At 42.6% G+C, this 26418-nt stretch overlaps 1 long non-coding RNA gene across 1 annotated transcript in view; it reads right to left on the minus strand.

Moving 5' to 3' along the window:
• The window catches only part of LOC140712068 (uncharacterized), a 41502-nt gene that overhangs the window by 12331 nt on the left and 2753 nt on the right, over nucleotides 1-26418 (minus strand). Inside the window, exon 2 of the long non-coding RNA XR_012093529.1 lies at nucleotides 1329-1498. This is a non-coding gene — a long non-coding RNA (uncharacterized lncRNA). The remainder of the gene's footprint in view (nucleotides 1-1328; nucleotides 1499-26418) is intronic.

Consider the following 26418-nt stretch of genomic DNA (forward strand, 5'->3'; position numbering starts at 1 on the left):
CGCCACAACGCCTGGCTAATTTTTGTGTTTTTAGTAGAGGCAGCATTTCACCATGTTGGCCAGCCTGGTCTCGAACTCCTGACCTCAGGTAATCCTCAGTGGCCTCTCACAGTGCTGGGATTGCAGGTGTGAGCCATCGCACCCGGCCTCCTCTTTTTTCTTAGTAACTGAACTGCAATGTACCAGGCTGGAAAAGAAAACTACATTTGCCAGCCTTTCTTGTAGCTAGGTTTGGCCATGTAAATAAATAATTCTGTCCGATGTGATGGCAAAAGATGGTAGGATGGGGCTTCAGGAAAAGTTTTTAAAGCAGATATGCCTTTTTGTTCTTCCATCCTTCTGTTTTTATCATTCTGAGATGCGGATACAATGGCTGAAACTTCAGCAATTATCTTAAGTCAAAAGTCTAAGATAATTTTTAAAAAAGTAAGATGGAGGAACTAGGGGTCTCTAAGGTGCATAGGGCACCATCTCAGCCCTGAGTGACCTGCCTGCCTCAGGATTTCTACTTGAAAGAAAAAATTGGTTTTATATGTTTAGCCTGATATATTCTGACTTTTCTATTACATGCAGTCAAACCCAACCCTCACTAAGAAAGCAACTAATTAAATGCAGAGAGCAGGAAGGTAATAGGAGCCCAGGTTTGGGTATACAATATTGGAAAGACAGGCATAGCAAGAATCTAGACGCACATCAGGAGGAGCAAGAATGCAGATGCCGAGGACCTATTGAGTGTTCACCATATCCCAAGTGCTATTCTAAGGGCTTTGTATGTGTTAACTCATTGAAATCTACCAACCAGTCTATGAAATACTAGTCTATAACCATTTTACAGATGGGAAACCTAAGGCACAGGGAGACTAAGTGACTTAATCAGATCTCCAGCTAGCAAGTGGTAGAACCATGTGTCATCCAACTGCTCTGTCCCAGAGCTGGTACTTATAACTTCCACCCTGTGCTGCCCTTATGCGCTGTCTGTCCCCACCTACCACACTTCCACTCTCTCTCTCACTTCTGGCCTCTAGCCACAATGCTTCCTTCTGCCCTGAACATGCAAAGGCTCTTCCTGCCTCAAGGCCTTTGTCCTAATGAATTCTCTGTCTGGAAGGCTCTTCCTCCAGATTGTTATGTGGCTTGCTCCTTCTCCTAATTCTGGCCTTAACTATCGCCTCCTCAAACAGACCTCTGACTCAGCAGCTGGGGGACTCTTGCAATGCATGTTTCTTGTGCAGAATTATAACCTGTGTTCACATTCTCAGACGTCTATGGTTATGTTTCCACATTTAAGCTAAACAGAATGCTCTATTTAAAGAAACAAAAATAAAAACCTGGAACTGTCGGTGCCAGAGAGTCATCCATGTCCTCAAGAAATTATCTGACAAGTGGGGAGGCACAGGAGAAGAACCACGTGTACAATGCAGGATCAGCACTCTTCAGGAGGTCCTGGAGTGAGATGCACAGCAAGGGCAGACACTTCAGCACAGGCCACTGCAAACAGCTGGGGGTGGAAGTATCAGAGACTATTAGTTGTCCCCAGTTTATTTTATCTACTGTTTCCTTGAGAATAGGATCCCCAATTTGTTGTTGGACAAATGGTTGACAAAAACAATAACTACATTTCCCGATCTCTTTTGCAACAGATGTGTTCATGTGACCAAGTTACATGGAAATGAAATGGGAGTTCCTAAGTGGAACTTCTTGGATGCCATCAAAAAAGGGAAGGGCATGACTTTCTTTGATCCTCCCTTTGTTCCATGGGTTAACATGGGGATCCGAGAGCTCAATCTCCAGCAGCCACCTAGGCCAATGACATAGAAGCAACATGGCGAAGGAAGTAGAAAAATAATCTAGAAAGAACTTGGATTCTGGATGTCTGAATGATACCACCCATAAGTAAAGAAAAAGAATCAGCTTTCTAATAGTTTATATCACTGGCATTTTTCATTTTTCTGTCACTCGTAACCAAATCTAATCCTGATCCAGAGAATGTTATATAATAAATGATCCTGGAAAGATAAAACCAAATCAGTGAAGTCATTATAAGGAATATTAGGAAACTTGAACTTCATCTTGAAGTAATGAAAAGAGGGTGAACGTTTTTTAGTAGCGAAAGAACAGGATTCGTTAGACTTTTTTTTTGTTTGTTTTAAATCACTGTTGGGAATGAAAGAATTCTTGGGAAGTGAACTGGAGGAGGCAAGACTAGAGGCAGAGACGCCAGTTAGGAGGCTGCTATAAGTAGCACTGCAAAATGGCACACTCTGAACTGCAGTCATGGATGCAGAGCTAAAGAAGGTGGATTGCAGGGAAATCAAAGGAGTGGAATCTCTAGAACTTGATTTATCCATGTGCCGGCTGAGAAAACGGGAGCATTGGAATAACATTCAGGTTTCTGATTTGGGCAGCTGCATCACTCATGAGTGAAAGCCATTAGGAGGAGCAGTTTACTAGGCTTCCAAAAAAAGACCTCCTCTAAGAATAGGGAAACTAAACAGTAGAAGATTTTAGAAATAGGATATTAACCCAGTTTCCAACTGTAAGTCCATCTGTCAGGTTTTTGGTGTAGTCAAAAGCAAGAACCAAACAGTTCTTATTCAAAGTTTAGACAAACCATGCCCTTGCTTGACCTTGGGCCCAATTATTTAACCTCCTAGACCATCAGTTTCTTCATCTTTAAAGTAGACACAATCACACTAAAATCACTGAGCTTTATGGAAAATAATGAAATTCCAAGCTGAGCGCAAGGACATAGTAAATGGACAATATGTGTAGCTGTTGTTATTTACTGCTTGTTAAGTATTCAAGTCGTCTATATGGGAGCATTTTCTCTTCTCCCGCTTAGTCTCTCAAAGATTCTTAGTACAGAGCACAGCATTCTCAACTAAGTCCCATTGGAAAGTACATTCTCCATAAAAACAAAGGGAATTAAAGAGTCCACTGTGTGCAAGCTAGCCCAAGGAGAACTTACTCAAATTGACTTTCACTTTGATTCTCTGCCTGCCCTGAGATCTCCCTTGCTTCTCCTTCTGGGTATCCACTCCACCTAGCAGCTCCAGCAAAAAATTTTAAAAATAAAATGCTCTTGATCAATATCTTGATAAATTTCTTAAAGTCTTAATGTGGAGGACAAATAATTCTTTTTTTTATAAGCCTTTTTTTTTCTTTGAAAGAATCTCAATTGACATGATTGAACCAAAAGAAAATCGGCATGACATATATAATATTAAGCAGTTACAAATCTGGAAGAGATTCAAAACCCAGACAGAAGGCTTTGATTTTTTTAAGCACATTTAATCATGTTTTAAAGCAAAATGAAAAACCACAAATCTGTTTAGACATTCCAAATATGAATAAATAATATTTTTATCAAAATCCTGTAAACGTACTCACACCAAAAGAAATTGTTCCTAAGCAGCGCTGACAAGTCTGTCTAAAATGTGAATCTGAAAACACTGTGTTTTTAAAATTATGCTTTGGAAGCATTGAATACGCTCAATGAAATTCCAGAATTAATCCACTCCAGTTTTGCAATAGGCACTGACTCATCTACATCTCCTTACCTCTTCCCTTTTAGCAAAGCTACCCTAACACACACACACACACACACACACACACACACACACACACACACACCCCTTCAGTTGGAACCAATGGGTATGATACATCAAAATAGTCACAGTTAATCCAATAGACACTTTTTTCTGTTTCCTGCCTCTGTTTTTTCACGTTAAATGGAGGAAAACATTCAGTTATCACCTGGAACACCTCCCAGATGAACCAAGATGCAGAGAAGCTCTGATTTAGGAACAATAGGCTGGCTCTTCATGCTCATAATCCATACTGTTTAGCAGTCTCTCATAGAATGCCAAGAGAACTGCATGTTACTGATCCCCACAAATGCCAAAATTGCAATGGGTTGACATTTACTGTGCAGTAATATAACAAATGATTTACCTAGAAAGAGACACAGTCTTCCAGTGAGATGACAGTTAATCCTTCTTCCAGGCTTGGAGAGGTGGAGAGATTCCAGGAAACAAATTAGCTTTAAAAAGTCTCCGGTTTTAGCTGAATCATACATAGTTCTTTTTAAAATATAACTTTCTAAAAGATATAATTCACATACATAAAACACATTCTTTAAAAGTGTACAATTCAGTGGTTTTTAGTATATTCACAAATTTGTACAACCACCACTGTTATCTATTTCCAGAACATTTTAATCACTCCTAAAAGAAACACCATACCCACTAGCAGTCACTCCCCATTCCCCTCCAACCCTCCAGCCTTAGGTAATTGCTAATCTCTTTCTGTCCCTAGAGATTTGCCTACTCTTGACATTCATATATAAGGGATTATACAACATGTGGCCTTTTGTGTCTGGCTTCTTTCACTTAACAATGTTTTTAAGATTGTAGATGGGAGTTTCTGCTGATATGTTGAATTTCTCTTCTGACAGCACTAACTGATCATATTTGGAGTGCTTCTTAATGCTACAGTGCTTTGCATGCATAATCTCACTTCATCCTCACAACAGTAGAATGAGACATATACAATTATATCCATTTTACAGATGGGGAATTGATGTTTATAGAGAAGTCAAGTAACTCATCCAAGGCCAAACAGCTAGTAAGTGATTGAGGAAGAATTTCAATCCAGGCCTGTTTGACTCCAAAGCTTGTGATGTTAACCTCCAGGATCCACTGCCAGAATTCTTAGAGATGAGTTCTGATTTTGTTGCCCTTTCCAGGGTCTTCTTTTTAACAGGAAAAAGTGTATTCCAAAGATGCTTGAGAGTTAAGGCAATTCCCCAGGGGCTGGACTCATATGCAATGGGTCAGTGAAATGCAGCATGGCCATGTGTGCAAGCTGAGGAGCAGTGAGTGGCAGCTAGAAATGTAAGACCTCAAGAATCCCAAGATTTCTAAGGAGAATGACCCCAGAGCTATAGCACTCAGCATATCGGATGGGCAAATAGAAAGTGTGGGGTGTCTGGCTAACACTTGGAATGCCACCGACATCCCTGCCTTGGTCACTCGTTGATGGGCTAATACATCAGATTATTCATATAGTAATTAATAAATCATTTATTCACAAAAACTCGTCTTGACAAACATTGGAGGAATATAAGAGCCACGTTGCTCATCACCATACCCCCACAGCAAGGTTCAATCCTAAGAATCTGGGCATGGGATTCCATGTGTTTCTAAAAACTCTTTGAGGAGTGACAAAACATTAAAGCAGAGATTCATTAAAAGCTATTGATTTTTATGTTTCTCCAGATGAAATGACTTAAATTGCAGCTAAGATGCACAGTTAAATCTTTAATCTCAGCCAACCACTTCTTTTACTGCCTACCCTGAAATTTCAAGAAGCCACATGGTCAAGGAGAAATCAGCTTCACTTCTCCTGATTTCCATTCTCCCAATCCCTTGAGGCCCTTATCTCCACAAACTTCGACATGGTTAGAAGTGGAATGCATGGATTGTGAAGAAGCAAAACAGAGCATCTGAGTAATTCTTCTTTAAAACACTGGACCCTGGATGCATTTTGGACGCAGGTGCAGAGGAAATGGTCTTTAAATGATGACAAATTTTTAGGCACATAGTTAAAATGAAGCCAACCAACCTTAAATGCTCAGATCTTCATCCCACTGTGATTTTCAACTTGAGTTGAATCCTTCAAAGGGGAAAAAAGAGCATCATTCTCTTCTCACTCCAAAGGGAGGCCTGTTCATCAGCCTGGCTCTTACCATCTTTCCTGTTGTTTCTGGCGGCAGGAGCCTTTGTCTCAGGCTGAGCCCTGCTCTTCTGTGACCTTCACTATCACAGAAGTAAGCACGGGTGCTTACTCAGTGCTGGAGTCAGACGAAAGCACACCTGAAACCCCACTCTGCTGAATTCAAGGTGTGAGGCAAATTACTTAACCTCTCTAAGCCTGTGTTTCCTCACTTGTTAAATGGGAATGTGAATACCAACCTCTTAGGGGTTCTATGAGGATTCAGTAAAATTTCCAAGTAAAATTTTCTTAAATTTGGTATGACAACAACTTTTTATAGGCTTCTCTTAAATGCTATAGAAAGAAAAAATATTGGCCGGACGCGGTGGCTCAAGCCTGTAATCCCAGCACTTTGGGAGGCTGAGACGGGCGGATCACGAGGTCAGGAGATCGAGACCATCCTGGCTAACACGGTGAAACCCCGTCTCTACTAAAAAAAAAAAAATACAAAAAACTAGCCGGGCAAGGTGGCGGGTACCTGTAGTCGCAGCTACTCGGGAGGCTGAGGCAGGAGAATGACGTAAACCCGGGAGGCGGAGCTTGCAGTGAGCTGAGATCCGGCCACCGCACTCCAGCCTGGGTGACAGAGCGAGACTCCGTCTAAAAAAAAAAAAAAGAAAGAAAAAGAAAAAATATTTATAGCTGAAAAAATAAAAATAAAGCACTTGGCAGAGTGGCATGTAAACATCCCAATAAACATTAGCTATTGATTTTACAAATTTCTCTCAGATCTTTGGAGACACATCCTGGCGAGAGATTACACAGTCTTTATTTTAGTGTACAGAAGGCACACATGATTCAGAGAGGTTGGGAGGGAGTGAAAATGTGAGCTCTCTCTAGTGGGTGCTTTCTGGTACGAGCACTCTATCTGAAGGGAAAACCTTTCCAAAGGCTTAGAAATTGAAATGTTTTTGTGCTTAGCTCAGGAGATCACCTCCTCTTGGGGGCAGAAAAGATGAGAAGGCCCAAATGAAGAGTCCAAACAATGGAAGGTGCTGTGGCAAGAGGCAACAACAGCAAAGGCCAACACTGCTCAGGAGAGCAGGGTTCCAGAGGGTAGGAGCGGGAAGCGGGGATCCACGCCACAGGGGGATGGGAAAGCAGAGACAGCCATGGCCACAGCTAGCCACACAGCTGCTAGGGGCCAGTTAGGACCAGCAGACTTTCTCTCAGGCAGCACATCCCTCACCAGGACCCACGAATTAATGAGTGGAGCACAGGCTGGATTTCAGTTCATCTCCTCAAATGGGTCCTTGAGCAGGACTCAGACTTCACTGCCTTCAGCAGTGACCCTGGGCTGGGGGTGGGTGTCTGAGTTTGGATATAACCCAAGAGTCCAGCACCAAGAAGATGAGAGCAAGGAAGCTGATATCTTTGGGGCGGGGGGCGGCGGGGGGAGCAGGAGAGGAATGAGGGAGGATCTCAGGGAAGTGTTTCTCTATATTTTGCCACATCTGTGAACCACTGTCATTGGTTAACTTCTTCAGAAATGGAAGCTGAAATGAAGGTTGGGATACAGGATGTTGATTAGGGATTAGCACTGCAGAGGAAACAGGAAAGAAGTAGGATTGAGCAGAAGGAGAAAACAAACTGCTGTGCAGGCCTGACAAAGCCTCAGTCAATATAATGAGATGGAAGGGGGATCTGGAGCCAGAGGAAGGATTGGGACCCCATTAGAGGTTCCACCATCAGAGAAGGACATGGCCTCAGGAAAGGTAGCTCTCTGAAGCTGAGGCGGACTCTGAAGGAGCTTCCAGCCGGAGGCTGTCTGCTGACCACGTTCCCCAAGGCTGCAGCAAGGCCCTCCCTGAAAGGAGATCTGAGTGGCACATCTCCATGTACACCAAAAGCATCTCAATGCCTATTCAGGGTCAGTTCTCATTATTCACACCAGTTATATTCTATAACATCTCTGCAAATACTGAATTAGCAAATACTGAACCATTGCTCCCAAGTGAAATACAGGGTTAGGTACCTGTGAGCCTCTAGTCATAACATTTTCATCAGTCAGTCAATATATGACCTTGTTTTATATGTGTTTCCATTTAAAGACACCTTATTTAATATATATTGTTGACTCATTAGCATTGAACTCATGACCAATAGCACACTGCATGCCTGAAGGAAGAGTGTCTAATACATGTAGGTTCTCCCTAAGGCACATCACAGCTTTCGTGTGCTTAGGAAAGCTAGATAGCACTGTGGCTCTACACGTGGGGGTCATTTTAACAGTGAAATTACCAACAAAAAGTGCAGAAATGCCAAAACGTGGCACTAAATCAACCACTTGATTATAGAAACTTGTTTACAGTATGAGAGCTGAACAAAATAGAGCATTACCTTGCTGGGCCTCAGCTGAAAACTTGTATAGCTGGCAACTCAAATGTTTGCTGCTCCACACATGTCTGCAAACAATAGCAAAACCACTGCACATAACTTTGGAGTTACAGATACATTTTAGCAAGTAGGCAAATTCACAAATACAGACTCTATGAATAGTGAGGATCAACTGTACTTAATTTTTTTTTTTTTTTTTTTTTTTTTGACACAGAGTCTTGCTCTGACATCCAGACTGGAGTGTAGTGGTGCGATCTTGGCTCACTGCAACCTCTATCTCCTGGGGTCAAGCGATTCTCATGCCTCAGCCTCCCAAGTAGCTGCCATTACATGCATCACCAGGTCTGGCTAAGTTTTTGTATTTTTAGTAGAAACGGGGTTTCACCATGTTGGCCAGGCTGGTCTTGAACTCCTGGCCTCAGATGATCCACCCACCTTGGTATCCCAAAGTGCTGGGATTACAGGTGTGAGCCACCGTGCCCATCCCAATCATACTTAATATTTTTAATTGCCTCCTTTCTTGTAACATAAATCTTTGTTCTCATTTTAGATACTATTATTGATGAAATCATGGTTTCATTGGGTTGGGTATATTTTTATTAACATATATTAATTTAAGAACATTCCTGTTAATAATAAACTGTTCTTCTTTATGCCATCTAAAATTGTCTCATGCACCCCTAGTTGTACATAGGTTTAAGGAATTAATGAACGTGGTAGGCTGGATTTTGTCGGTAAGAAGGGATTCGATACATGAATGGCTTGTTTCCACCCAATCTCAGGAAAATCTTCTCTCCTTGGGTTTCCATCAGAATCATTCATTTGTTCAAGGATCACTGGGCTAGAGGAAACCAGTTTGTCTTCCACATCCACTCAGTGTAAGCTATGTTTATCCTTCACTTGCTAATAAAACAATAGCTTGTGTTTAATGTGGATTGATTCAAATAAGAGAATTCAGCAACTTTCCAAGTCCACCAACTTCTTCCTGTGTGGTTAAGCATTCCCATATTTGATGAAAATGGAGAAAGGAAATTACAAAGGATCTGAATATTATCCTGAAAGTTATTTGTTTGCTTTTAAAATTTTAATAAAATATTTCTCCAATTTCTTTTTCATAACTTTGTGGAAAGCAAGAATAATTTCTGTGAAAGAGCTGATTAGTAAGGCAAAAACACTATTTTATCTCAAAATACACCGTTAATCAATTTTAAGTGTTATCTGGCATTTGTAAATTATGATGTCCAGGGTTAACAACATTGCAAAGATTCTCTGATGGTGCAATAATCACGGGATGCAAATTGATTTCTTTCAGTGGGGTATTTGTTAAAAGCATACGAGCTTTCTAATTGGCCTTCAGTGCTGCTGCCACATTGTGATCTAACTACTTTGTCCTATAATTTGTAAGCATTCACTGAGTTATTTATAGATGACATGAAATATTTGTTAGTTCAAAGTGCATATGATTTAAACCAAACCAAAGACAGAGTGTATAAATGTTAAAATCTTGAACCTATGTTAAAATGTTCAAGAGCCTATGTTCTGTTTTATTTCCTCTGTTGTGTCCTCTGATGAATATTAATACCCATGTTTGGGTTTCCTTTGTAATTCTCTTCCAATTAATTACTCCAGAGAGAGAAGAAAGAGTTGCTACAAATATAGCATAATTAAAACTCACTAGTTTTAAGAGTGTGGACTCCAGATGAAGGGAAAATCTGTGGTCCCTATGCTTTATTATCTTGCAGGGTCCTTCAGGACAATTCTGCTGCCCTTGGCTTTTACAGCACCTGGTTTCCCTTTTTGTTTTACCCCATGATGGTGGCAGTAGGTTTGGTGTTCACAGAATGCACATCTAATCCACGTGTCACTTGCTTTGTTCTCTAGACCTCAACATTCCCACCTGTAAGCTGCAGCACCTCAGTATGTTGCAAACAGATTACCAGCCATTAACCCTGGGCATCCTGAATGGCAAATGCCATTAGATCCTCAGCCTTCACAGTGGCCAGTGGCCACCTGGAGTGCATGGGGCCTCCTAACTCATGTATCACCTCTGGCCTTGAATAACCTCATCCAGAGAGTCTAATATACAGTACAAGAATGATCCTTTCCTATGTGTGCCATGACATGAAAGAGGTTGGGGAACACCACCCAAGACCAAGGTTCATCATGACTTTGGGAACCTCGAAGGGTTCCTTAATGCATGTTTACTTGACTTTCTAGTACCCGCTGACTAGTTCCCCAGAACAACTGGCCCATCTTTAGACTTGTAGCTGGCCAAGCTTACTTCATTCCTGCAAAGATTGACTAGATGTTTACCTAACCCACTTTCCCTTCCTGGGCTTAGATGCAAATTACATTGCCAGACCCCTTTCCTCTAGATGTATGCATAAGACTAGCTCCTGCTGATGCAGTGTAAGTGGAAGGATGTGTCACTTCTGGGTGAAGGCCATGAAGAGTCTAGTGCCTTGTCCACACTTTCCTTCTGACTTCTCCTTCCAAAATATCCATGGACACAACATATGTTGAAGATGGCAGCTAGGTCTTTGAATGACTACATTTTCTACAGCCATCCAATGGCTTCTGGCTGATTGAAATGGACTTTCATGTGAGTGAAAAACAGATTTTGTTTGTATTATGCTCTAAGACTTCAGAATTTATCAGTTATAACAACTAACATAATTTACCATAATCAGTACAATTCTTTGTCCCCACGGACATACACAGTGTTATGGGCTGAATCTGTTCCCCCCAAATTCATGTGAAGTCCCAACCTGCACCCCCTCCTCGGCCGGCATATTCCAGAATGGAATACTTGGAGAAGAGGTCTAAGGAAGTGATCAGGCTGAGGTCATTAGGGTGGGGCATTAATCCAATATGACTGTCCTTATAAGAAGAGAAAGATGCCAGGGGCTGGTGTGCATAGAGGGATGACCTCAAAGAGGCAGGAAGAGGACAGCCATCTACAAGTCATCTACAAGCTGTCTACAAGCCAACTGAGAGACCTCGGGAGAAATCAGCAGGCACTTCGGTCTTGGACTTCCAGCCTTCAGAACTGTGAGAAAATAAATGTCTGTTGTTTCAGCCTCCCAGTCCGTGGTATTTTGTGACGGCAGACCCCAGCAAACAAATGCACACAATGAAGTCACCTCATGTACCATCTCATTCCTCTCTTATTTCCCAACAGGTCTGCATGAATTTTTAACCTGTAGGCATCTGCTGAATCCTTGAGGATGCTAGTTTGCTAGTTCTCTTATCTCTACCATAGATATCTTTCATGATCCATGATCGATTTTGGAAACTCCTGTTCTCAGGCAAACTCAAACACACAACAAAGCATGCACATACATACACACACACACACACACACACACACACACACACAGAGGATCGATTTTGGAAACTCCTGTTCTCAGGCAAACTCAAACACACAACAAAAGCATGCACATACATACACACACACACACACACACACACGCACACACACAGTATATGTTGCTTTCCTCGATATTTTCCACATTTCATAATTGTCTTGATCACAGAAGTTTATTCAATGAAATTATACCAAGGGCTGCCCTAGATTTGAACTTAGCCCAGTCCGAGACCCCACAGGCAGCTAGATGAGTTAGGTGAACAGAAGCTCCAAATATTTGTGCAAGATTCTCCTTTCACTGCATCTCTTTCCCAGCCACAGCCCTCAAAACTTGTCACTAATAACTCCCCTAAGTTATAGGTTTCTCTGACACAGAATCTATCTCCAAAGACCATGAGCATGAGCGCCACCTGGTGTGTGCAAGGTCAGCGGAATTGCCCACTTCCCTCCCGCTCCTAGAGCCAGGGCTACCTGTGGAATCTACAAACCTGTCTAACCATGGAATTGCCATGTGGAGCCAAGATCATGCTCTGCTGATGGAAGCAAGATGTATGATCCTAGGCAATCCACAAAACCCAAGACACCACCTTGCAAAAGCTGTGTTCTGGCTCAGAGCTTTTGAATAGGCAACCATCTGTTAACACACAAGTTTCTGAATTATACACAGGGCTACCTGCTTGGCTGATTGTATTTTACCCTTTAGCTTGGAAATCTTGTTTAACACAGCTCCCTCTACTGGGCTATTGGTTACTCTGAAGCTTTTGGTGTCCCAATTTAGGAGAAAAGAACCAGTCCAGTTCGCTGTTGAGAAACCAGCTGATAGAATGAAGGTGAAAACGGCATTGTCTGATGCGAGAATACTAAGGGCTGTATACATGAGGCCCTCTGGGTTTCTGCCAATCCTGCTTGGGTGTTTCCCTACCTTAGGTCCCCTTTGGCATCTTAGTAATCCGTCTTCTGAGAAAAAAAGGGGCAGTAATCCTGACCTGCCTTCTAAGGGTTCCAGGATAATACGGTTGCAGCATATTCTTCTAGGGAAACATACGATCCCAACTTCAGCTCCACAGGAAGTCAAGCATGAGAAACAACAGGGCAAAGGTGTTCCTGAAAGCCAAGCCAGAACACATTGACAGAAGGGCCGCTTCCAAAATAAAGACAGCCCGAGAGGACAGCAGGCAGTCAGGCAGAGTCTTATCTGGGACATCAGTGGGTGTTCCGGGCTCAGACCAAAGGATGTTCATGACCTTTGTAGAACTGCCATAGACTCTGAAAAAGGGACCATACAGATTTTCTGTTTTCATCTTAGATGTTCTGTTTCCTCTCTTGCTGCAGAGCGGGGTCAGAAGGAAGCTTTCAAGCAGGGAATGAGGCAGGGAAGTCCCTGAAAATGTGCCTCCTCTCTCTGCAAAGCTTAGCACATGGGATGTAGATGACTCCCAGCCAGGCAGAGAGGTGAGTCCATCCCTGTCACACACATAAGTATCATGTATGATGGGATTCAAGGGAGTCCAATAAACAGTACATTTTGTCCGTGTTACAGGAATCAGGGAAATGAAGATCAAAATCGACAATATTGATAAAAGTCAGGCTGGAGAATGTGGCTTTCAATATCTTAGCTAGGTGGACATTTCAATATCTTCTCTTGAACTAAACTCATTCACTGGGCTACAAGCAGCACCTTCCTGGCCATGGCCAACTTCTGTAAAGTTTAGGACACAGAGCAGTAGAAGGAAATTATCTCTACCAGGGAAAAACCAGAGCCACTCTCTCCTAGCTCCCTCTCCTGAACTAACTCTCCAATCAGATAAGCCATTCCTCGTCTCCTAGGGAGATGAGTCAAAGAGGTAAACAGTGGCCAGTTTCCTTTAGTGGAGATCTTTTCACAGGGAAGGAAGCTCAAGAGAAGGAAATAAGCATCCCCCAGCAATCTCCTCTGGAAGTCTCTATGGACATTCACCCTCCTTCCCTCTGCACAGGAACAGGTGGGCACTTACACTGCCTCAGCACCTGGCAGGCCGACCAGCTCAGGGCCTTTCCAAGCCTGCAGTTTACATTCATAGCTGGCCTTGTCATCCTGCACCATAACTATCTTCTTCTCTCTCCCTTACATTACAGTACGAACTCCTGAAAGGCTGGGACCATATTCCATTACTTTTAAAATTCATTTCTGTAACCCCAGTGCCTAGTATTAGCACACAGTGGATGCTCATGAAATGTTTCTGGATTGAACGGATGGATGAATAAAACAAGTGAATAGACAATAAAACCAGGGGAATCTCGCAGGAGTAGGACTTTTTTCTAGAGATAAAGAAAGGCTTTGACTTGGTCTAAAGTGAAAGCCAACTCCACCCTGGGGGCATCATTTGAGAGTCAGCCTCACAGTAACCCCCAGAGTGAAGAGAATGCAGATCTGAGCTAAACTCCTCAGCATGCCAGAGCTAAACTCCTCAGCATACCAGGGTCTCCCAAGCTCCATTAGCCCCTTGCTGGGTCAACACAGCCTGGTTTCGGCCCCTTGCCTGAGCGTGGGCCTTTTTGAAGGATCCTCTTGTTCCACAGATACTCAAAGCTCTCCACATCACTTCCGCTCCTTCCCATCTTCCCCCCTGTAAGTTGATAGGACTTCTAGCTCCATTCAACCCAGCAATCCCATTACTGGGCTTGCTCAAAGGAAAATATGCCCAAAAGAAAACATGCCCAAAGAAAAAAAAATCATTCTACCAAAAAGACACATGCACTTATATGTTCATTGCTGTACTATTCACAATAACAAAGACATGGAACCAACCCATGTGCCCAACAGTGGTAAGACTGGATAAAGAAAGTGTGGTACATACACACATTTGGAATACTATGCAGCCATAAAAAAGAATGAAATCATGTCCTTTGCAGCAACATGGATGCAGCTGGAGGCCATAATCTTAAGCAAATTAATGTAGAAACAGAAAACCAAATACCACATGTTCTCACTTATAAATGGGAGCTAAACACTGAGCACACATGGACATAAATATGGGAACAATGGATGCTGTAGACTATTAGACAGTGGAGAATGGGGGGCAGCAATCAACTATTTATCAGGTACTATGCTCACTACATAAGTGACATGATCCATACTCCAAACCTCAGTCTCATGCAATATTCCCATGTAACAAACCTGCACATGTACCTCTGGTATCTAAAATAAAAGTTGAAATTTAAAAAAAAAAAATTAAATTAAAGAATTTCTAGTTCCAGGCCGGCCATCTGGTTTGAGGATCTCCAGCCCAGAGAAACACAAAGTCCTCTCACAACCAAAGTACAACTGTTGATACAATAGGCGCTAAATATTCGCATAGTATACATCATATGTTTTTGGTTTTTTGGTCTGGTATAGACTCAAATAGCAACTTGCCCAGAAAACATAGTCATTAAATACTGATCGGATAATTAATTGATCAATGACATGTTTAATGACATTGACCACGGATACAAAAGCATGGCCTTTGAATAGAAGAAAGACCATGGAAAGGAGGAGATATGAGTCCTGCCATCTTTTTCCCCAGACATGGAATGCAGAGGTTGAGACACAAATACTAGACTGACTGTTCCACCTCTGCCACGTCTTTGACAAGCTCTATAATTTTTCCAAACTACAGTTTGCCCTTCTGTCAGCTGGAGATAATTATTGTACCAATCTCATAATATTGTTCAATATGAAATAAAATAAAACACATAAAATGCTTAGCCTTGTATCAGGCACATAGTAAGTAGTTGACATAAATATGTTTTTATTGCTAGTGTTGTTTTTGTTATTTTTGTGAGTTAAGATCCTGGGGAAGTGTGGGAGGTCAAAGGGAAAAGATGATAATAGCTTCCAGGGGCCCATGTTGAGTGGCAAGGCCCAGAGTGACCCGTGCTGTGGCACGGATCTGTGACTCTCCAGATGTTCACGAAGGAATGGTTTTCTGCAGAATGAAGGAGCCGAAGTGCAAATGGGGTCAGGGAATTTTATAGGAGCTTGGAGGAAGAGTCAAGACTAGAGTGTTCAGTCGTTACATCAAGTGAAAACAGAGACCCTGACGAAGAACTCGTGCCCTTACCTGGAGAGTTTGCCCTTAAGAAAGAGAGAGACAGAGACAGAGAGAGAGACACACACACACACACAGACACACACAGAGAGAGACACAGACACAGAGAAAAAGCACCGTCCCTCTTGTGCCGGCTGCTGACCAAACTCCACTGTACCTCAGCCCAGCTTCCTGCCTCCCTGGGGAGGGGGGACATGTCCCTTGGCCAGTAGCCATCAAAAGTCTTAGAAGGATGCTTTGTGTCTGACCTGCCAGGGAAAGCAAACGAGCCCCACTTTATGTTCCCCAGGGAACTGGCCTCTTAGGGACACTGGCGAGAGGTGTCTGCACATGTGGTCAATGAAGGGAAGCAGCTAGCACACAAGGGGACCAAGAGGGATGGCGGAGAAACTGCACAGTGGTAGGGGGAAGTCCGCAGGCTATTTTAGGCCAGGCTCAGAACTGGAGTCAATGGAGGTTTTGTTTATGTAACATCTGCAGAAGGCCCTTCGGAGCAAATAACCCCGGGTCTCCAGGCCAGGGCTGCAGCGAGCAGGGGTGGGGCCGCGAGCTTCCTGTTGTTCTTGGCACGGCTGCCCAGCTGTCTGCGTGGCTCCTCTCAGAGACTTTTGCCGCCTCACTGCTCCCTACCATGCTCTTTTCCTAGGGGAGAGTAAACAAAGTACAAGAAGGAGTGCAGGCAGAGCTGTTCCTCAGAGAGGTGACTCGAGCACTGTGCCCCAGAGAGTTGCCTTCCAGACCCCACGGCTCCCCTGCCACCCTGCAGCCTGGGGAGACCCCAGAGCATCCTTTCTGCACATCCCCTTAGCTGAGCGGCTTCGCTGTCAGTTTCAGTGTGGTAGGGAAAGGGGCCTGGCTCTCAGCTCTGCCTGGTACAGGTCTGAACCCAGAGCTGCATTTAGCAGTTGCTTAATCTTGTGCTAATTGCTCAATCCCCATTATTTATTACAGGGAGAAACATACATATGTAACAGATAAATAATGTATGTTAATTTCCTTTCTACCAGGCCTGTTTGAAGGCATGAAGACTATATTGTTATCTTTTTGAAACACAGATTCCATTGGGAAAGATGGGAATAAGAAGGCCTTTTTCAAGTTTAGGAAAATTTATATGCACAAGAATGCACAAATCTGGAACTGACAGTTTGACAAACTTGTTCACCTGTGTATCCAACCATGTAACTACTACCCTGATCAAGATACAGAATATATCCATCGCCCTTATGTGGAAAGCTCCTTTATGTCTCTTTCTGGTTAATAACATGTTTACCCCTACTTTTGTTAGTCTGCCAGGGTGGCCATAACAAAATACCAAAGACTGGGTGATTTCAAAACCAAAAGCAGTTTCTCACAGTTTTGGAAACTGGATGTCCAAGATCAGGGGGCTAGAATCGCTGGTGAGGGCCCTCTTCCTGGCTTGCAGATGGCTGCTTTCTCAGTAGGTGCTCACATGGCCACTACTTTGTGCACCTGGAGGGAAAGAGCAAGCGCTCTGGTGTCTTTCCTGAAAGGACACAAATTCTGTCAGATCAGGGCCCTAACTTTATGACCTCATTTAACCTTAATTACTTCCATAAAGGCCTCATCTCCAAATATATTCACACTGGGGCTACAGGCCTCAGCATACGAATATGGAGGGGACATGATTCGGTCCATAGCACTACCACGGTGCCTTCCTCCCCCAGTGATGTGGTTTGGCTATGTTCCCACCCAAATGTCCACTTGAATTGTACCTCCCAGAATTCCCATGTGTCATGGGAGGGACCCACGGGGAAGTAATTGAATCATGGGGGCTGGTCTTTCCCATGCTGTTCTCATAATAGTAAGTAAGTCACATGAGATCTGATGGGTTTATCAGAGGTTTCCGCTTTTGCTTCTTCCTCATTTTTCTCTTGTCACTGCCATGTAAGAAGTGCCTTTTGCCTCCCGCCATGGTTCTGAGGCCTCCCCAGCCATGTGGAACTGTAAGTCCAATTAAACCTCTTTTTCTTCCCAGTCTCAGGTATGTCTTTATCAGCAGTGTGAAAACAGACTAATACAGTAAATTGGTTCCTGTACAGTGGGGCATTGCTGAAAACATAGCTGAAAATGTGGAAGCAACTTTGGAACTGGGTAACAGGCAGAGTTTGGAACAGTTTGGAGGCCTCAGAAGAAGACAGGAAAATGTGGGAAAGTTTGGAATTTCCTAGAGACTTGCTGAATGGCTTTGACAAAAATGCTAATAGTGATAAGAACAATAAGGTCCAGGCTGAGGTGGTCTCAGATGGAGATGAGGAACTTGTTGGGAACTGGAGCAAAGGTGACTTTTGTTAGTTTTAGCAAAAAGACTGATGGCATTTAGCCCCTGCCCTAGAGATTTGTGGAACTTTGAGCTTGAGAGAGATGATTTAGGGTGCCTGGGAGAAGAAATTTCTAAGCAGTAAAGCATTCAAAAGGTGACTTGGGTGCTATTAAAAGCATTTCATTTTAAAAGGAAAACAGAGCATGTAAGTTCAAAACATTTGCAGCCTGATGATGTAGTAGAGAAGAAAGACCCATTTTTTGAGGAGAAATTCAAGCCAGCTGCAGAAATTTGCATAAGTATCAAGGAGTCTAACATTAATCCCCAAGATCATGGGGTAAATGTCACCTTCGCAGCAGCCCCTCCCATCACAGGCCCAGAGTCCCAGGAGGAAAAAGGGGTCTCATGGGCCAGTCCCAGGGTCCCTGTGCTGTGTGCAGCCTAGAAACTTGGTGCTCTGTGTCCCATCTGCTCCACACATGGCTGAAAAGGGCCAACATAGAGCTTGGGCTGTGGCTTTAGAGTGTGCAAACCCCAAGCCTTGGCAGCTTCCACATGGTGCTGAGCCTGCAGTCCACAGAAGTCAAGAATTGAGGTTTTGGAATCTCCACCTAGATTTCAGAAGATGTATAGAAACGCCTGGATGCCCAGAAAAAAGTTTGCTGCAGGAGAGGGGCCTCATGAAGAACCTCTCCTAGGGAAGTGCAGAAGGGAAATGGGGGGTCGGAGCCCCCACACAGAGCCCCTACTGGGCACCACCTAGTGGAGCTGTGAGAAGAGGGTCACCGTCCTCCAGACCCCGGAATGGTAGATCCACAGGCAGCTTGCACTGTGCAACTGGAAAAGCCACAGACATGCAATGCCAGCCCATGAAAACAGTGGGAGGGAGGCTGTACCCTGCAAAGCCACAGGGGTGGAGCTGCCCAAGACCATGGAAACTCAACTCTTGAATTAGCATGACCTGGATGTGAGACTTAGAGTCAAAGGAGATCATTTTGGAGCTTTACAATTTGACAGCCCCACTGAATTTCGGACTTGCATGGGCCCTGTAACCCCTTTGTTTTGGCCAATTTCTCCCATTTGGAATGGCTGAATTTACCCAATACCTGTTTTTCCATTGTATCTAGGAAGTAACTAACTTGCTTTTGAGTTTGCAGGTTTACAGGTGGAGGAATTTGCCTTGTCTCAGATAAGACTTTGGATTATGGACTTTTGGGTTAATGCTGAAATGAGTTAACACTTTAGGGGACTATTGGGAAGCATGATTGGTTTTGAAATGTGAGGACATGAAATTTGGAGGGGCCAGGGGCGGAATGATAAGTTTGGCTGTGTCCCCATCCAAATCCCAACTGGAATTTTATCTCCCAGAATTCCCACATGGTGTGGGAGGGACCCAAGGGGAGGAAATTGAATCATAGGGGCCGATTTTTCCCATGGTATTCTCATGGTAATGAATAAGTCTCACAAGATCTGATGGATTTATTAGGGTTTCTGCTTTTACTTCTTCCTCATTTTTCTCTTACCGCCACCATGTAAGAAGTGCCTTTTGCCTCCTATCATGATTTTGAGGACTCCCCAGCCATGTGGAACTGTTAAGTCCAATTAAACCTCTTTTTCTTCCCTGTCTCGAGTGTGTCTTTACCAGCAGCATGAAAACAGACTAATAGACCCAGCCACTAGCTGGTAACTACTACTTCACTTAATGTCTCAAAACTGGAAGCAACCCAAATGTCCACCAACAGAGAAATGTACAAGTAAACTTTGGTCTACTCATAAAATGGAACACTTTGCCTCAGTGAGAAAGAATAAAGCCAGGCACGGTGGCTCGCACCTGTAATCCCAGCATTTTGGGAGGCCAAGACGAGCAGATCACTTGAGGCCAGGAGTTTGAGACCAGCCTGGTCAACATGGCGAAACCCCGTCTCTACTAAAAATACAAAAATTAGCTGGGCGTTGTGGCACACACACCTGTAGTCCCAGTTCGAGAAGCTGAGGTATGAGAATTGCTTGAGCCTGGGAGTTGGAGGTTGCAGTTAGCCAAAATCACACCACTGCACTGCAGCCTGGGTGACAGAGAGAAACTCTGTTTCAAAAAAAAAAAAGAATGAGTTCCTGGTATATAGGATCCATTTTCAGCTTTCCTCTGAGCAGGTTATGAATAAAACACAGCAAAGGCCTTTGGATTTTGAGAATTCTGATCTCTGCCTAGACTGTCCTGAAAGTTTGTTTATTCCAACCAAGTTTTATTATTCCCTCATGTTTGTAGTAAAAATTTCAACTTTTTAGGGACCTTGCCTAACCACTGATAATCTTCCCACTCTACCAGGATAGACTATGGAGACCCCAGCTCATATCGCAAGTGTCACCAGTAGAGCCTTTTAATATGAAACATATCTTTCTTTGGGGAGAACTTGACTTCAAATTTGGACTTTCTGTTATTTTTATTAAAGAACAATAGGGTAGCCAGTTGGCTAAGGAAAAAGCAGTTGTTTCAAATTAGGTGTAATTTTGGATTCAGCCAATATTGGCTTAACAGGTTTTACACAAGATGTTTTTCTATATATAGGATGTTTGACTTAGTTTTAAAAAGACTGTGGTGGGTTTCCATGTCCATTGTTATTTGACCTTATGCTTCGCAAAGTAACAAAATAAGTTTATTTTTAACAATTATGCTGCCAGTTTGAGTTAAACTGTTTAACAAGGGAGAGTTTTTACAAAAAAAAAAAATCTCTTTGGAGGCAGAGATCTTAATTCACTCAAATAATAGGTTCTAAAGTGAAAGTGCTAGAACTTGAGATCTGAGATCATAAGCCAACTGCTTACACCTCCACAAAACATGACACTTCTCAGGCAGTGAATTGGGCTTTCTATTGCCAAAGGTTTCATTCTGGTTTCTATGAGTCGGATTTCTATCCAGAGACCCTGCTTGCCTGGTGCTCCAATTAGCTTTTTTTTTTTTTTTTTTTTCGTACAAGAGGGATATTAAAATGACCAGAAGCAGAGAAGCCAGTGAGATGTAGAAGAAGAGTTTTTGTGTTAACATCAGAGAGACCTGGGTTCAAGTACCATATTCTCCTCACATGGGTTTGTGACCAAGAACAAGTTACTTTTCTGAGTCTCAGTTTCACCATTCATAAAATAGGCATGACAATGCCTACCACCAAACATTTGATAAGAATTCATTGTGGGAGGGCACACCCAAGATGGCTGAATAGGAACAGCTCCAGCCTCCAGCTCCCAGCATGAACGACACAGAAGACGGGTGATTTCTGCATTTTCAACTGAGGTACCGGGTTCATCTCACTGGGGCATGTTGGACAGTTGGCGCTGGTCTATGGGTACAGCCCAACCAGCAAGAGCTGAAGCAGGGAGAGGCATCACCTCACCTAGAAAGTGCAAAGGGGAAGGGAATTCCTTTTCCTAGCCAAAGGAAATTGAGACACACAACACCTGGAAAATTGGGTCACTCCCACCTTAATACTGCACTTTACCAAGGGTCTTAGCAAATGGCACACCAGGAGATTATATCCCACACCTGGCCCAGAGGGTCCCATGCCCAGGGAGCCTCCCTTATTGCTAGCACAGCAGTCTGAGATCTAACTGCAAGGTGGTAGTGAGGCTGGGGGAGGGATGTCCGCCATTGCTGAGGCTTAAGTAGGTAAACAAAGCCACCAGGAAGCTCCAATTGGGTGGAGCCCACCACAGCTCCAGGAGGCCGGCCTGCCTCTGTAGACGACTCCTCTGGGGACAGGGCGTAGCTAAACAAAAAGCAGCAGAAACCTCAGCAGAGGTAAATGGCCCTGTCTGACAGCTTTGAAGAAAGCAGTGGATCTCCCAGCACTGAGGCTGAGATCTGAGAACGGACAGACTGTCTGCTCAAGTGGGTCCCTGACCCCTGAGTAGCCTAACTGGGAGACATCCCCCACTAGGTGCAGACCAACACCTCACACCTCACACGGTGGGGTACACCCCTGAGACGAAGCTTCCAGAGCAAGAATCAGACAGCAACACTCGCTGTTTAGCAATATTCTATCTTCTGCAGTCTCTGCTGCTGATACCCAGGCAAACAGGGTCTGGAGTGGACCTCAAGCAAACTCCAACAGACCTACAGCTGAGGGTCCTGACTGTTAGAAGGAAAACTAACAAACAAGAAGGACACCCACCCCAAAACCCCAGCAGTACGTCATCATCATCAAAGACCAGAGGCAGATAAAACCACAAAGATAGGGAAAAAGCAGTGCAGAAAAGCTGGAAATTCAAAAAATAAGAGCGCATCTCCCCCTCCAAAGGAATGCAGCTCATTGCCAGCAATGGAACAAAGCTGGACGGAGAATGACTTTGACGAGTTGAGAGAAGAAGGCTTCAGTCGATCAAACTTCTCAGAGCTAAAGGAGGAACTATGCAACCAGTGCAAAGAGACTGAAAACCTTGAAAAAAGAATGGATGAATGGATAACTCGAATAATCAATGCACAGAAGACCTTAAAAGAACTGGTAGAGATGAAAAGCATAACAAGAGAACTATGTGACAAATGCACAAGCTTCAATAACCGACTCGATCAACTGCAAGAAAGAGTATCAACAATTGAAGATCAAATGAATGAAATGAAGCAAGAAGAGAAGTGTAGAGATAAAACAGTAAAGAGAAATGAAAAAAGCCTCCAAGAAATTTGGGATTATGTGAAAAGACCAAATCTACATCTGATTGGTGTGCCTGAAAGTGATGGGGAAAAAGGAACCAAGTTGGAAAACACTCTGCAGGATATCATCCAGGCGAACTTCCCCAACCTAGTAAGGCAAGCCAACATTCAAATTCAGGAAATACAGAGAATGCCACAAAGATACTCCTCGAGAAGAGCAACTGCAAGACACATAATTGTTAGATTCACCAAAGTTGAAATGAAGGAAAAAATCTTAAGGGCATCCAGAGAGAAAGGTCAGGTTACACACAAAGGGAAGCCCATCAGACTAACAGCAGATCTCTCGGCAGAAACTCTACAAGTCAGAAGAGAGTGGGGGCCGATATTCAACATTCTTAAAGAAAAGAATTTTCAACCCAGAAATTCATATCCAATCAAACTAAGTTTTGTAAGTAAAGGAGAAATAAAATCCTTTACAGACAAGCAAATGCTTAGAGATTTTGTCACTACCAGGTCTGCCCTACAAGGAAGCACTTGATCCTGAAGGAAGCACTTAACATGGAAAGGAAAAACAGGTACCAGCCATTGCAAAAGCATGTTAAAATGTAAAGTCCATCAATGCTAGGAAGAAACTGCATCAACTAACGAGCAAAATAACCAGCTAATATCATAATGACAGGATGAAGTTCACACATAACAATATTAACCTTAAATGTAAATGGACTAAATGGTCCAATTAAAAGACAAAGACTGGCAAATTGGATAAAGAGTCAAGGCCCATCAGTTTGCTGTATTCAGGAGACCCATCTCACATGCAGAGACACACATAGGCTCAAAATAAAGGGATGCAGGAAGACCTACCAAGCAAATGGAAAACAAAAAAAAAGCAGGGGTTGCAATCCTCATCTCTAATAAAACAGACTTCAAACCATCAAAGATCAAATGAGACAAAGAAGGCCATTATATAATGGTAAAGGGATCAATTCATCAGGAAGAGCTAACTATCCTAAATATATATGCACCCAATACAGGAACACCCAGATTCATAAAGCAAGTCCTTAGAGACTTACAAAGAGACTTAGACTCCCATACAATAATAATGGGAGACTTTAACACCCTACTGTCAACATTAGATAGATCAACGAGACAGAAAGTTAACAAGGATATCCAGGAATTGAACTCAACTCTGCACCAAGTGGACCTAATAGACATATAGAGAACTCTCCACCCCAAATCAACAGAATATACATTCTTCTCAGCACCACATCACACTTATTCCAAAATTGACCACATAGTTGGAAGTAAAACACTCTTCAGCAAATGTAAAAGAACAGAAATTATAACAAACTATCTCTCAGACCACAGTGCAATCAAACTAGAACTCAGGACTAAGAAACTCACTCAAAACTGCTCAACTACATGGAAACTGAACAACTTGCTCCTGAATGACTACTGGGTACATAACGAAATGAAGGCAGAAATAAAGATGTTCTTTGAAACCAATGAGAACAAAGATACAACATACCAGAATCTCTGGGACACATTTAAAGCAGTGTGTAGAGGGAAATTTATAGCACTAAATGCCCACAAGAGAAAGCAGGAAAAATCTAAAATTGATACTCTAACATCACAATTAAAAGAACTAGAGAAGCAAGAGCAAACACATTCCAAAGCTAGCAGAAGGCAAGAAATAACTAAGATCAGAGCAGAACTGAAGGAGATAGTGACACAAAAACCCCTTCAAAAAATCAATGAATCCAGGAGCTGATTTTTTGAAAAGATCAACAAAATTGATAGACCACTAGCAAGATTAACAAAGAAGAAAAGAGAGAAGAATCAAATAGACACAATAAAAAATGATAAAGGGGATATCACCACCGACCACACAGAAATACAAACTACCATCAGAGAATACTATAAACACCTCTACGCAAGTAAACTAGAAAATCTAGAAGAAATGGATAATTTCCTGGATGCTTACAATCTCCCAAGACTAAACCAGGAAGAAGTTGAATCCCTGAATAGACCAATAGCAGACTCTGAAATTGAGGCAATAATTAATAGCCTATCAACCAAAAAAAGTCCAAGACCAGATGGATTCACAGCTGAATTTTACCAGAGGTACAAGGAGGAGCTGGTACCAATCTTTCTGAAACTATTCCAATCAACAGAAAAAGAGGGAACCCTCCCTAACTCATTTTATGAGGACAACATCATACTGATACCAAAGCCTGGCAGAGACACAACAAAAAAAGAGAATTTCAGACCAATATCCCTGATGGACATTGATGCAAAAATCCTCAATAAAATACTAGCAAACCGAATCCTCAGCACATCAAAAAGCTTATCCACCATGATCAAGTGGGCTTCATCCCTGGGATGCAAGGCTGGTTCAACATATGCAAATCAATAAACGTAATCCAACATGTAAACAGAACCAAAGACAAAAACCACATGATTATCTCTATAGATGCAGAAAAGGTCTTTGACAAAATTCAACAGCCCTTCATGCTAAAAACGCTCAATAAATTCGGTATTGATGGAACATATCTCAAAATAATAAGAGCTATTTATGACAAACCCACAGCCAATATCATACTGAATGGGCAAAAACTGGAAGCATTCCTTTTTGAAAACTGGCACAAGACAGCGATGCCCTCTCTCACCACTTCTATTCAACATAGTGTTGGAAGTTCTGGCTAGGGCAATCAGGCAAGAGAAAGAAATCAAGGGTATTCAGTTAGGAAAAGAAGAAGTCAAATTGTCCCTGTTTGCAGATGACATGATTGTATATTTAGAAAACCCCATCGTCTCTGCCCAAAATCTCCATAAGCTGATAAGCAACTTCAGCAAAGTCTCAGGATACAAAATTAATGTGCAAAAATCACAAGAATTCTTATACACCAGTAACAGACAAACAGAGAGCCAAATCATGAATGAACTCCCATTCACAATAGCTTCAAAGAGAATAAAATACCTAGGAATCCAACTTACAAGGGATGTAAAGGACCTCTTCAAGGAGAACTACAAACCACTGGTCAGTGAAATCAAAGAGGACACAAACAAATGGAAGAACATACCATGCTCATGGATAGGAGGAATCAAGATTGTGAAAATGGCCATACTGCCCAAGGTAATTTATAGATTCAATGCCATCCCCATTAAGCTACCAATGACTTTCTTCACAGAATTGGAAAAAACTGCTTTAAAGTTCATATGGAACCACAAAAGACAACGCATTGCCAAGACAATCCTAAGCCAAAAGAACAAAGCTGGAGGCATCACGTATTTGACTTCAAACTATACTACTAGGCTACAGTAATGATAACAGCATGGTACTGGTACAGAGATATAGACCAATGAAACAGAACTGAGCCCTCAGAAATAATACCACACATCTACAGCCATCTCATCTTTGACAAAACTGACAAAAACAAGAAATGGGGAAAGGATTCCCTATTGAATAAATGGTGCTGGGAAAATTGGCTAGCCATAAGTAGAAAGCTGAAACTGGATCCTTTCCTTACTCCTTATACGAAAATTAATTCAAGATGGATTAGAGACTTAAATGTTAGACCTAAAACCATAAAAACCCTAGAAGAAAACATAGGCAATACCATCAGGACATAGGCATGGGCAAGGACTTTATGTCTAAAACACCAAAAGCAACGGCAACAAAAGCAAAAATTGACAAATGGGATCTAATGAAACTAAAGAGCTTCTGCACAGCAAAAGAAACTACCATCAGAATGAACAGGCAACCTACAGAATGGGAGACAGTTTTTGTAATCTACTCATCTGATGAAGGGCTAATATCCAGAACCTACAAAGAACTCAAACAAATTTACAAGAAAAAAACAAACAACCCCATCAAAAAGTGGGCAAAGGATATGAACAGACACTTCTCAAAAGAAGACATTCATACAGCCAAGAGACACATGAAAAAATG

The sequence above is a fragment of the Chlorocebus sabaeus genome, chromosome 7 (genome assembly GCF_047675955.1).
Source record: "Chlorocebus sabaeus isolate Y175 chromosome 7, mChlSab1.0.hap1, whole genome shotgun sequence".
Lineage (NCBI taxonomy): Eukaryota > Metazoa > Chordata > Mammalia > Primates > Cercopithecidae > Chlorocebus > Chlorocebus sabaeus.